This window comes from Marmota marmota, unplaced genomic scaffold, assembly GCF_001458135.2.
Source record: "Marmota marmota marmota unplaced genomic scaffold, marMar, whole genome shotgun sequence".
Taxonomy (NCBI): Eukaryota; Metazoa; Chordata; class Mammalia; order Rodentia; family Sciuridae; genus Marmota; species Marmota marmota.
The window spans coordinates 17,729,585-17,740,684 of NW_025999941.1; the positions used below are offsets into that span (position 1 = coordinate 17,729,585).

Here is an 11,100-nt window from a genome sequence, read left to right on the forward strand (position 1 = left end):
CAAGGCAGGAAAGTGACATCTCATTCATTCTACTGTCTTTCCTATTCCCCTCCCCCACCCTTCCCTTCATTTCCCTTTGTCTAATCCAGTGGATTTCTATTATTGCCCTCGCCGTCCTCCCTGTTTTGGGTTGGCATCCACAAATCAGAGAGAACATTCAGCCTGTGGTGTTTGGGATTGGCTTATTCCACTTAGCATGATAGTCTCCAGTTCCATCCACACTTGCATTCTGAACTCAAAGCCATGTCTTCATCTCATCGTGAGGGAGAACCATGTGGACAAGCCCCTCAGGAGTAAGTCATGATACAGGAAAATCTGCCCCCAGGCTCTCTGCAGTGGTGCCCGATGGATCCACTGGCATTGAATCCACCCCATCAGCCAAACCCAGCAGAGCGAGGCCTCACAGAACAGGACGTGTGGAGGGCTGAGAAGAAAGGAAACCATACCTGACCCCATTGCCCAGGCTTCCTCCCTGGGCACCTCTGGTCACTCCATCCTGAATGAGGCCGATGGGGAGAGGGCCTGAGTCTCAGCCTAGAAGGCGAGGTTCTTGTGGGACAATAGAAACCTGGACCCACTCTGGCCCTCCTGGCTCTGCCAGCTCCTGGGACCAAGCCTCCCTTTTGATTGTATTCCCGCTGAAGAAATGTCCTGGCAAGGTGACAGGACAGAAATGTCAGCCAGGCTGGAGGCCAGGCTCGGAGCAAACTTGTGCCAATTCATGCTTTGAGTAAAAAAATTCATAGGGAATTAAGTGGTCTGGTGGTGTCTGTTTGCTCAGTGTTCAACATTTGTATGTCCCAGACTCAAATCCTGCAAGGAGCTGTGCATGAGATCCACATTAAAGGCCAGTGTGGCTTCTTCTGCGCAAAGTGCAGATTAAAACTCACAGTCAGACTGTGCAAGGCATAAAGAATGATCTTCGCAGACCTAAGACCAGGAAAGATCTTGAACCTGTTCTAAGCTTCAAATCAAAACTCCATCAAGGATCCAATCAAAACTGACTCAAGCTGGGCGCGCGGTGGCCCATGCCTGAAATCCCAGAGGCTTGGGAGGCTGAGGCAGGAGGATCGTGAGTTCAAAGCCAGCCTCAGCAATAGCGAGGCTGCTAAGGGACTCAGTGAGACCCTGTCTCTAAATAAAATACAAAATAGGGCTGGGGAGGGGGCTCAGTGGTTGAGTGCCCCTGAGTTCAATCTCTGGTTATCCCCCACCAAAAAATAGAATGTTCACTGCATTTGTGGTTCCAAGAAACTGGAGATAGCAGGAATGTAGTAAATCCATACCATGGGATATTACACAGCTCATACAAAATAAATCTCTAAGTACTGAGAATAAAAGAAAATAGTAAAGCACATAGTTAAATTTTTAAACCATGATATCATCCAATGATATAAACACAGACACACAAACAAACCAGGATGTAGAAAAAAGTAGTGGAAAGGTATTTTCCAAAATCAGAGATGATATCACGTCTAGGGATGGAGAACAAAGACCAAGAGGACCTTCTATTGTTGATTCATTCAACAAATTGCTTTAAAATGTTAAAACACTAACAAAATGTCATCTTCTCTTCCAGACACTGATGCTACTTTGTGAAGAAGAGAGGAAAATAATCTTTGGAATCATGGCATCTATATGCTAGTTTTCCTGCTGTTAGTAGGTAAATTTATAGGACAGGAATGTATTTATGTATCGCTTGTATAATTAAATGTAAGGAAAAATGAAAGCCAAGAACCCAACATTTTTTGTTATTATAAATGTCAGGCTACTGTTCATTTTGGGTTTTGAGAATACTTGCAATAGTCCCAATCATAAATACTGAATTGATGACTGTCACATGGCTACTGCAGTCCTTCAACTGGTCCTATGCAGATGGTTGGCACAGGGCCGTGGTGACAATCTCATACAGCTTAACTTGTGCCAACTTTGTGCATTCTTCTATCCACAGTTTTTGGGCCAGGTGTGGTGTCACATTACACATCTGTAATCCCAGTGGCTCAAGTTCAAAGCCAGCCTCAGCAACTCAGTGAGGCCCTAAGCAACTCAGTGAGACCCTGTCTCTAAATAAAATACAAAATAGGGCTGGGGATGGGGCTCAGTGTTTGAGTGCCCCTGAGTTCAATCCCTGGTACCCTCCCCCCGAAAAATGAATAAATAACAATCTTATTATGCATATATGCACCAACAGACATAAAATGACCTTAGCAGCACTATTTATAAGAGACACAAATTGGAAACCACATAAATGTCCACAAACAATTGAAAATAAAAGTAACATGATATCGACCCAAGGGAGTGAAAATCAGAGCTGGCAAATAAATGCATGTGACCCTCAGGCACGGTGGTGCACCTGTCATCCCAGCCACTCAGGAGGCTGAGGCAGGAGGACCATAAGTCGGAGGCCAGCCTAGGCAACTTGGAAAGACCCTGTCTCAAAAATAAGAAGGGCTGGGGATGTGGCTCAGGGGTAATAAACCACCCCTGGGTTCCATCCCTAATACTAAAACAATGAATCATAGGAAAAAAAAAAAAACTCTACCTGGCAATTTGGAGGGATCTCACCAATAGTGTTGAATGAGGGAAGTTAGGTACAAGAGGAACACACCGTGTAATTACATCTTTATGAAGTTCCTTAACGAGCAAACCCAACACAGGATATTAGATGGCAGGACAGTAGTCCCCCTTGGCAGAGAGGGAAGGCCGGGGTGCATTCTGGAGACTTTGGGGGTGCCAGCTTGTTTTGCTTCTGGTGCTGGCTGCATGGGTGCATTTAGGGAATGAGACTGTGTTGAGTTTTCCAATGATCACCTGTGACTTGTTTGTAGATGTTATTCTCTTTCCATCAAAAGTGTGCAAAACAAAAAGAAAATCAAAACGGACAGTCCTGCCATCCAGGTTGTATTTCTTGAATCTCATCTTGGGCAAATCAGCGACCTTACCTTTTCCCATCTGTAAAATGAGAGAGGAATTCGCCCCTTGCAGCTCTCTGGTTCTCTGTGGTGTGTCTTCCATTCCAACCAATCATTGCTGAAGCAGGAGGGGAAAAAATATAGAGCAAGCCTTGCACAGTGACTATCAGAATTTGTAGAAGGCTTCCAATGTCGCTTGTGCCTCACCTTCAAGGCATTTGTTATGAATTAAAGGCGCAATCAACAAACAAAACCTGACTTCTGGGCAAATACACGTAGCCAACTCTCTCCCAAAGTGCTCGTGGGGTAGGTGAAATGTCAATGGTGCCCTCTGCCAGGCATCCTGCCGTCATGCCAATCCAAACACCCTGTGGCGGGCTATTCCTGGTAGGAAGGAGGTGGCTATTTTGCTGGCCCCCAGCAACTGCAGTTTGAATAGACGCTTCCTCTCCCAGGGCAGGTGGTTCATAATTTTCCTCTTACCGCTACCGGGAAGGGCAACATCACAGCTTGTACCCACGCGCAACAGGAAAGTTTGACATCCGTAGACAATCTTGGCACGAGAGGAGAAAAAAGTACAATCGTGTGTGTCAACGTCTATATACGACCCAGGAAAACGATTTCAATAGTGTGGCCCGTGATGTCATCAGCAGCTTTGAGGTTGGCTGGGAGCCAGAAAAGCTTTTCTTGATTATTCACAAGCCTCGCCTGGCATTTGCAAGGCAAAGACCCAGTGGAAGCAACACTCTAGGCCCTGAGCAGACATATGGGGTCAACTCTAAGCCTCCTTGTGGAGGAGGGAGGTGGCCTCCAGGGAACGAGTGTGCTATAGGGGTTATCGTAACTGTTGGTGAGTTCTGGAAGGGTCGATCCCACAGGATGCTCAAACTAGCAGGTGAAAGATAGGCAGGCTCCAATTCAGAGAGGGATCTGAGGCTAGCGACATCAGTTTTCAAATGAAGGGAGGCGAAGGACCTCTTCTGTTGTTTTATTTCATTTGCTTGGTTATTTATTTTTAATCTTGTAATTCCCACTGCATTTTTTTTTTCTTTTGTACCAGGGATTGAACCCAGGAGCACTTCACCACTGAGCCACATCCCCGGCCCTATTTCGTATTTTATTTAGGAACTGAGTTGCTTAGGGCCTCACTAAGTTGCTGAGGCTGGCTTTGAATTCGCCATCCTCCTGCCTCAGCCTCCTGAGACACTGTGCCCGGCCTGCCCAATGCATTTTTTAAGATGCAATAAAAGTGAATGACCAAAAATGGAAAAAAGAGACAAGCAAAACACAAACCTCAGTTTTGATGAGCAGACATTATGTCAAGAGGTATGAAAGTTTTGGAACTATTCTTCTTGCCTAGCTGTTGTTGAATGGGTTTATTTAGTTTGCAAGGCTGTGTTGAGCTGGAAGCAGTATTTGCTTGTTCCCACCATGAACTGGTGGCAGTCTGGGGATGTCAGGAGAGCTTCTTGACAGACATATTCTCACTCTCCCACACACGCATCTCTCAAAGAACAAAGAGGGTTTGAAAAATGCTCAAGGCCAGGTGCGGTGGTGCACACATCTGTAATCCCAGCAGCTCGGGAGGCTGAGGCAGGAGGATAGAGAATTCAAAGCCAGCCTCAGCAACTTAGTGATGCCCTAAGCAACTCAATGAGACCCTGTCTCTAAATTAAATAAATAAATAAAAAGAGTTGAGGCTCAGTGGTTTAGTGCCCCTGGGTTTAATTCCCAGTATAAATAAATAAATAAATGGCTCAAAGAGAAGGAAAGATCAGGAAATGGCTATTGTAATGAGGACAGAGGCCCAAAACATCAGGATAGAAGATCAGGTAGAATCTCAGAAATAAAGGTTTAATGAGGACACAATTTTTGGTGATAGTGGCGTATTGTTTTTGTAAGAGGAAGATCAAAGAATAATTAGTAAATAACCAGATTAATTGTATAGAACAAAAGAGAGAGAGAGAGAGAGAGAGAGAGAGAGAGAGAGATCATTGTGTTTAATGAACCCAGATGCTAACCAACAAATCTGCATGATATGAGGTTTTAAAGTTTTGGTCCAGGTCAACCAGAGGACACTGGGTAGGTAAAATATCCTTTCTTTCTATCTATTTTCTATCCAAAAACAGCAGATGGGAAAAACAAATTTTTACAAAATCCAAATTTTCTCTTTCTTTTTGTTAAAATCAAATTCTAGACATATCAGCTGATATCCAAACAATCACAATTAATGATTCTCCAAAGCAAATTCAGAATTAGGGGAAGTTAAAACAAACATTAAGAGAACAGGCTGCAAAACAATTTCTTTAAAGTTATAAGAATCATTGCCTGATGTTGTGGCACACGCCTGTTAGTTTGGGAGGCTGAAGCAGGAGGATCATGATTTCAAAGTCAATCTTGGCAACTTAGCAAGGTACTGAGCAACTCAGTGAGACCCCATCTTTTGATTAAAAGAAAAAAAATGTGTGTGTGTGTATATATATATATATATATATATATATATATATATATGTATATATGGGCTGGGGATGTGGCTCAGNCAAAAAAAAAAAAAAAAAAGTTACAGAAGTAATTTTGCACTGAAGGAAGCCAAGCATTCTTTTCTCGTTTGGGTATTTTGGAAAAGAGTCAGCCTTTAAGTAGGTAAGACAAAAGACCGAGGTTCTACAAGCATTTCATTTCCAGCCTGAGACAGCTGTTGGGTGATATCACCCCTCATGAGAACAGCCGAGCGTGCAGGGAATTAGCAGATGAAAAGAAGGAACAGAGGATCTGGGCGTGCGCACGTGCCTCCTCTGTCTCTTCCCATCTCCACATGGACAGACACACTTAAAAGTGAAGTTCCACATGTGGCAGTGTGGACAACGCAGAAAGGGCCCCGGGAAGGGTTCACGACAGGAAACACGGGAGAGGATAAACATTTCAAGACTCAGATCATGTTGCCGCCTGGATTCAGGGAGCCTCTGAGGAAATGGCTCTTCCACTCTAGACTTCCCTCCAACCAACACAGAGTCTGCGGAGAACATGCCAAGAAAATGCCAGTGTGTGTCATCCTGACATCCTTCTTAAGGCTGAAGCTGGACTTGGGAAATGCGCACCACTGGGTCTGGGCGAGCAGAGTCATCCCTGAGGCTTTGACATCAGGTTCTTGAGAAGGGCAGAGGGAAATCTGAGAAGAGATGATGGAGACACCTGCTAATTAGAAAAGGCCCTGACACCAGAGACTCCCTGGCAGAGAGTGGCAGGGTCAGCCTGGCCTTGGCATTGAAGGTGAACTCAGAAACGTGGAATCCCCCCCAAACGGGTTTGGAAATGATTTCACTGGAGACAGACAGCGCCGGCCGGAGGGAAGGAGGAGTGGGGAGAAAGGGCACTCAAAAGTGAGATGCTGTCACCGAGAAGGGCACATGGAAAAGAGGAACATTCTAACTGCCCTGTGTCAGACCCAACAGCCCGCCCAGGCCCACCCGGTGGGCGGGACGGTGTCGCTTAGAAGCGCCACGAAAGCATCCTTGAAAACTCTCCTCTCTGCATTTGTAATTTTCAGGGAGGCAGCTTCCTGCAAACTGAAGGAAGGATTGTAAGACGATGTTCCTCTGGGGGTTGTAAAGACAATCTAAGAACAAGTCACTGCAGAGTCACAGACTGCACAGCCGGAGGAGGAGATCATTTCCATTGCATAACCACGCTGAGCCCTGGAGCTCTCATTGTCTCGCTGTTACCCCGCGGTGTCATTATTGGACTTACCTCATCGGGGGAAATCATTGTTTAAAAAACCCAATACAAAGGCCGGCATAGCCCTCCACTTCATCTTTTCCAGGATAATCGCTTCCCCCACTCACTTCCCGCGGCACCAGGGTGAGACCCAAATGGGTGATGCATTGCTCCAAATAGTCCGACTGACCCAGAGAGAGGCATGGGGGTAAAAATAACTAGCTGATTACCAAGAGGGAGCAGATGGGCCACCTGAGAATTCAGTGGCTGGAGGGACAGAAGAGAAGACCCTCATCAGGGGACTAGACTTTCTGATTAGTGCTGATGACCGCTGTCCCTGCCTCTCCCCCTCCCTGCGGTGTGATGATTTACATCTGATTGGACATCATTTCGCATGTGAGTGTCGGGAAGACTTTGAAGTACTTAATTATAACCAGGAGACATTTCGGGGCCAACCAGTGAAATGGAAGATGCTCTCTGGGTTGGGCTGATGGAATGTACATTTATGCACGGAGCCCAAGTCTGGTTGGTTTGGTCTGAGTTTTCATTCCATCACCCCATAAGGCAACCTTCCAGAGTTTTCTGGACGTTGGAAGAAAATAGAAACAAGAGTCGTATTCTTGGCCAAGGGATCTACATTCAAAGCAGACTTTCAACATGTGGATAATCTGGACTTTCTGTTAATAGTCAATTACTAAAAATAGAGATAATTTGGGACTCCTTTGAAGGAAGGTCATTTTTTACTAGTGCTCATTTGAACTAATCCACCAAGGGAGACGGGGCATACAGTGAACCGAGATGTGCTTAGTGGTGCTAAATCATGTCCACATGAGGAGACAAAACAGACCCATCAATCATTATCCCCCACATGGACACCACCCAATGAGCTATAAGAATTAAGAGGAGGAAAGGGGATGAGAAATTTATGAAAAAAAAATCAGGATAGGTTTCAGGAAGAAAGGATGATGTGATCCAGGCATTAAAGGATAGATAGAAATATAGAGGTTTCTGGATGGGAGTTACTTGAATAAACAACAGTACTGATTCATATTTTAATGATTTAGTTAGTGCAGCCTCAGTCTTGAGCAAAGTGGTTTTGAGAACAAAAACTCTGGAAAAATGAGACTGGTCAAAAGTTTCACATGTATGAATGGGCCTTTGATACCAGGTATTTTAGTCAGATTTTTTGATACTGTGATTAAAAGATCGCACCTGAACAGTTTTAGGGGAGGATAAACTTATCCAGGGCTCAGGGTGTCAGAGGTCTCCGTCCATAGACAGCAGGCTCCATCCCTCAGGGCTCGAGGGGAGGCAGGACATCATGGAGGAAGAGTGTGGTGGAGGGAAGCAGCTCACATGGTGATCAGGAAGCAGAGAGACTCCACTCTCCAGAGACAAATAGAGACCTCAAAGCCACGCCCCCAATGCCCCCTCCTCCAGCCACACCCACCTGCCTCCAGCCACCGCCCAGTTAATCCCATCAGGGGTTCATTCACTGGTTGGGTTAAGGCTCTCACCACCCAGTCATGTCTCCTCTGGACCTTCCTGCATCTTCTCACACTTGAGCTTTTGGGTGACAACACACATCCAAAACATAATACCAAGTAATGAATTAGATTTGACTATAAAAATCCCAGAGGGTCATTAAACATTTTGAGTAGAGTTAGAACTGTTTGAGACTTCTGTGGTCTTCATCTGAGAAAAAGCAGCAGCAAAACAAGATTATTCCCTAGGACTTTATCAACAGGTAAAATCAACAGGAAATGCCGCCATTTTGATTCTCCTTTGGTTTGTGAGGCTAGTGCTATGGAAGGTAAGAACGAACCACCACCGTGCCTACCACAGAGGACATAACCCATTGTTAAATGGGTAAACGAAGCAAAACTGCACAAAACCAAAGTACTACTTCCTAGATCAGGTGAGGAAGATCTAAGTCTCCCTCAGAACTCCCAAAGGCAGCAATGAACAACTTTAAGGAGACCACTTTGGGAGTTAGATGAATGAAGGCACATCATTGCACCTTCTTGGGTCTGCATTCCCTCATCAGAAAAGGCAAGGGTAAGTACTATGCATGGATTTTAAGTGCAGGAGGATTTTAGTGTATATTTTTGGGAAGAGATGTCACAATCTGGCTTGTGTCAGCTTCTCAGAGGGGTCTGCCATCCAAGATAAGATATGGATTATGCTCCTTTTAGACAAGAAGAATCTGTCATTCTGAGATTCCAAGGATACGCTGCCCCCCACCCCAGGAAGGACAAGTGGAATATTTGACAATATCACTCTAAGAATTTTGTCACCTTATAGGAGGCCTGAGGCTGCCCAGCTTGACTGAAATCAAGAGGAAAGAGTGTTGTTCCTGTCCGCCTACCCTCAGAGTCCTGGGCCATTTAAGGAGCATCATCGATCCAATCAGCCACCCTGAGATATAATTGACCATTGAGAAAGAAAAATCACTGGAAGGCACTTATTCCCATCAGAATGTGACATGGGCAATGTGTGACCTCCCACACAGCCCATTTTTGCAGATTCTGCTCTCCCCACCCCCCTCTTGACTTCTGTTTCCTTCTTTGGAAGTGGGCATGTTCCTGGTGGCCTCTGTCATCAGACTATTGGAAAGAATAACTAGTTAATGTTGGGGAAAAGCGTTGGGGAAGATGACTTACTTGTGCCCTTAAGGATCATTCCTCAGAACAATACGCAGTATTTTTGTTGAATGGGCACACTCAGTGCTTGCCCTGATTTGGGGACTTAGAAACGACCTGATGCTGGCCAGTTAACAGGAGCAGTTAAAGAAGCTGCCATTGTTCTCTCCAAGTTTTGTCTGCATGGAGAGCTAGCTCTGGCAATTTGTAATGAGGCAGGATGCTTATTAATGATTTTTGGCTTAATGTATTAATGAATAGAGATTTAAGGGATAAAAAGACTTACAATGTAATAAGGGAAACTCCAAGAAAGATTAGGCTCTAATCAAAATAAATTGTGTTCTCAGATTGATTTTCATAAAATTCAACTCCCTTTTCCCTTTATTTATAACCCCAAAGAAATGTATTGTGCTAAGCTGAATTATATCATTCAGAAGAAGAATGGATATTCTATTTTAATATAATATTAATAAACTACAAATGTCAACTTACTAGGAAAAAAAACACCCTGTAGAGCAAGAGTAGATATTTTCAGTAAGAAAAAAAATTTACATCTAAATGTCAGTCAATTTATTTTCTTTTTCTCAATAGTACTTTTCATGTTTAATTCAAGATCTGATTAGCACCATCAAAAAAAAAAAAAACAAAAAAAAACCCAGATAAAATAGCAATGTTATGAATAGTAATACAATTTGTTAAGATTACCTTTTCTTTCTCTTCTGTTAGGGTCTGTAAACAAGTCAGGATGGTGCCTGGCATTTTTGCCAGAGGGAGTGGTTTGTGAAGTAATGCCATGAGCCATTAAGTGTGGAGATTCCTTATTGGTTGACTGCTGTATCTAGTTTATGCTAATTAGATAAGCTGTGTGGAATGTATATATACCCCTCCTGTCCTACAATAAACGGCTCCCACTCCTGCTGTATCAATCTACACAAGTTGCTCGTCACCCCCCGATTATTTTGCTGCAGCCGGACTGCGGCAGATGGTGGCCCATACCGGGAGCCCCGGGACACTTGGGGGTAAGTGACGAAAAAAAGCTGCCCGTCCCTAGATAGGACGGGAGCAAATCTGCTCGTCTCTAGGCAGATAGGGCGAGAGGAAAAAATGGCCATTTTGAGAAAATGGAGAAGATTGATACAGCATGTTTGTGTCTTGTTTTTTCTTGAAATGTTGTATTGTCTTTGTGATGAAAATATGGAAGGGGTGAGAAGTAAATTACTAAGGGAAGAAGGCACCCCAGTGCAACCAAGAATAGTTAGAACCAAGAATAGTGTTGATAAGAGCCCAGGAACTCTAGTCAGAAAGAAGAAAGTTCAGAGGAGGAAGGATTGTCAGGAAAAAAGTTGCAGCAAAAGGCTATTACTGAATACTTTTCGTTACCGGAGGGTGCGTGAATCAGCGCAGCGGCTGCCATGTGTGCGAGCCGGTCATGGCGCAGCAAGGACTTTCCAAGCGGCGGCAGCCGGCTCTTCCTCCCCCCCCCCCCACTCAGGGAGCGGGACGCCACTTCGAGAGCCCAAATCCAAACCTGACCCGGAGGCACAGTCTCGCATGCTCTTGCTGCCTGTGCCCAGTGGCAGTTTGAGTCCGGAACACTCCCCAGACACTCCCCAGGGCCATCTGGGGCTGCCTGGGATGCTATAGCTGGCAGAAGACACTACCTGTGTCCCTGAAGTTTGATCATTTCCAAGGCCAGTAACTACAATGGTTCTCCCACACCTGGAAGCTAATGAGTAATGAGCACTATTAAGGCCTATTTCAAATGTAAAAAAAACCTTGAGATAATATACTGAATTGTTCGGATGGTTGTTTTCTTAGTGGAATGCTACAGG

The 11,100-nt window shown here is 44.7% G+C and overlaps 1 long non-coding RNA gene across 1 annotated transcript; it reads left to right on the plus strand.

Moving 5' to 3' along the window:
- Positions 1-1,214: 1,214 nt before the first annotated feature.
- Positions 1,215-10,575, plus strand: LOC125616271. The gene is made up of 2 exons (XR_007346906.1): positions 1,215-1,663; positions 8,931-10,575. It is a non-coding gene; the product is annotated as an uncharacterized LOC125616271 (long non-coding RNA).
- The last annotated feature ends 525 nt before the right edge of the window (positions 10,576-11,100 follow it).